Below are 2762 nucleotides of genomic sequence, written 5' to 3' on the forward strand. Positions count from 1 at the left end.
AAAATGCAATCTTTATTTTCTTTCCCCTTTCTCTTTTTTTCTTTCTTTTTCTTTTTCCCCCTCTTTTAATTCTTTTTTTTTTGTTCATCTGCAATGAAAGCATATTTATAATTGCAAGAAATGTATGACTTGATATTACAGTAAAGCAACTTCTGTTCTACTGAATACACAATGGAGCATAATAGGATGTGAGGAAAGAGATTATAACACATTATAATTCAAGAAAGCACATTTTGGGGAAATAAGAAATCTAGTGAGTGTACTGCTCTGGGAGGAAATATTCAAATCTCTAAGTATTGAAAAACCTTGGAATATCATAAGGGACACAGTGATTAAAATACAGATGAAAGTACTCCAACAAAAAGAGAACGAAAAGAGCAGGAAATAACTAATGGTACTTTGCAAAAAAACCCTTTGGTTTGCCTAGAAAAATAGACACATTTTGGCAAGGAATAAAAAAGTAGAAAATGAAACAAGATTTTTCAAAAATTAAAACTAGTATAGAAAAATATTTTTAAAGACTTTATATAAAAACATAACTCTGGAGCAGTAATACAAAAATATTAAAAATCATGTTCCTAAGAGATTGATAAATTATTATTATGTTTGTTCATCATGAAAAATGAGTTTTTATGAATTTTTTATACTTTATAAGGAAAGCTATTCATTTAAGTATCTAATAGCTCTGGAAGTAAATTGTAAAAATCATGAAACAGAGGGAAAATATTCACAAATTAAGAAAGCATGAAAATCAATTTATAATATACATTCCAGAATATTGTGTTCCACTAACTTCATTATCTAAAATTATTGTTTCAAAATAGCTAATTAAGAATTAGAAATATTTTAATTTTTATGCAAATGAAAATATGTCTTAATACTGAATTCATATCTTAATTAGCAGGATTATAGCTGTAGAAAGAGAGAGACAAAAATTGGGAATAATATTGGTAAGATTAGAGTTATTGTTTCTAAACTCTGAGTTTGATTTATACATTGACTTTACTTCTCTTATGAAAGTAATGAGTTCAAGTCACCAGGACTGGAACCTAGCAAATGTGATAACAAGGTTGCTGATCCAATATCAGTGATGACCTTTCAAAATTATGTGGAAAAAGTTGCTATAGACCTAAGAACTACAAGAAGTTGTTCTATAATGGTGATATCTGAAAGCACTGCTCATCATCAATCAACAAGAAATTATTAAGTGCTTAATATGTGCCATGTACTGTGCTAAACATTGGAAATATGAGGGGGTAAGGAAAAAATAGTTTCTGCCCTCAAAGAAATGCAAATTGATATACTTAAAATAAATGCAAAGTATATGGAAAATATTTTCAGTGAAGAAAGGACTGACAGCTGGAGTATAGGATGAGATGGGGAAGTGGGCAAGTAAACATTTCATCTTAACAAAGGTTAAAGATTCTAAGATTGATGTTGGAAGAAAGAACATTCTAGTTTTGGAGAAAGCCAAGTCAGGACATGAAGTATTTTTGTGTGAGGAATATCAATTTGGTCCATATGACTGAATTGTATGATACTTTGAGGGTCTTGAAAAGTTTATTGTGAAAAGTTCAAATGTAACTTAAAGAAAGTTGAGGTACTTAGTGATTAAGTAACTCATCCATCACATAGCATGTGTCAAAGGCAATGCCTGAAATTAGGTCTCCCAGACTTCAAAGTAAATCATCTAATCACTTTTCTATCACCCTTCAAGACTATTATTATTCACTAATATTATGCATTCCAAATATTTATTGTAATTTAGTAGTAGTTAAACATGTAGTGGCCTACTTCAAATAGCATGTCAATGGTTTTAAAGAGATTTAAATAAAATATCATTTTAACATCACCCCCAATTAAGCTAATTAAGTTAAGATTTCTCCAAAAGTGTGCTTGACTGTACTGTCTGTGGTTTGTGACCACATTGTGTCCAGTTCAAAAAATTTAATGCAAACCTGATATTTTAGGAGTTGCTCTGTTACAGAAAAAAAAAAAATCAATGAATATCTAAGTTAGTGTACTTTGAATCATTTTTACTTTGTCAATGATGTGAATCTTAATAGTATAAATATTTTTTTAAGAATCACTATTGCCATAAAATGTGTATATTCATTTTTAGAATTATAAACCATTTATTCTTCCTCTTAGTCATTCTCAATTTTTTTCTTTCTGTCTATATAGAAATAGAATAAAAAGAACCTGTTCCAAGCAATTTCTTTTATTCATTTTCCCATTATCAAATATTTTTAAGATTTCAGTACAGAATATTTTTGTGAGTTCATAAAATCAGAAAAAGAATATAATGCTGGGAGAGGGGGGAGTGTGCATGTTAAATTTCAAATTATTTCACTACTACCTAATTTGAGTTTCTTCTAATTTTTTTTTTGAAAATAGAACTTTGTTTTAAAAAAATGGAATGCTTCACAAATTTGAATGTGATTCTTGCTCAGGATTCATGCTAATCTTCTCTGTATCATTCCAGTTTTATGATATGCACTACTGAAGTGAGCACCAATATTTTTTTTTTCTTAGTCTCATATTTTTTATTTTTCATGATCATTGAAACTTCAATTCAAGTGATAAAGATCCAAAGTTAGTTCTTGAAAATTTCTGCAAAACTATATAGTACAATTCTCTTTTGTTTCAAATTGTTGAAATGAAAATATTCTCGAAAAAGCATCTTTTGGATACAAACTTGGGATTCTGACACAACTGATTGCCATCATGTCGCTATCCTCATGAAGGATCCCACTTATACC

The 2762-nt window shown here is 29.0% G+C and overlaps 1 non-coding gene across 1 annotated transcript; it reads right to left on the reverse strand.

The window, feature by feature from the left end:
* Positions 1-2408: 2408 nt before the first annotated feature.
* LOC127546013 (U6 spliceosomal RNA) lies at positions 2409-2513 on the reverse strand. The gene has a single exon (XR_007949886.1). It is a non-coding gene; the product is annotated as a U6 spliceosomal RNA (small nuclear RNA).
* Positions 2514-2762: the final 249 nt, after the last annotated feature.

The sequence above is a fragment of the Antechinus flavipes genome, chromosome 1, assembly GCF_016432865.1.
Source record: "Antechinus flavipes isolate AdamAnt ecotype Samford, QLD, Australia chromosome 1, AdamAnt_v2, whole genome shotgun sequence".
NCBI lineage: Eukaryota > Metazoa > Chordata > Mammalia > Dasyuromorphia > Dasyuridae > Antechinus > Antechinus flavipes.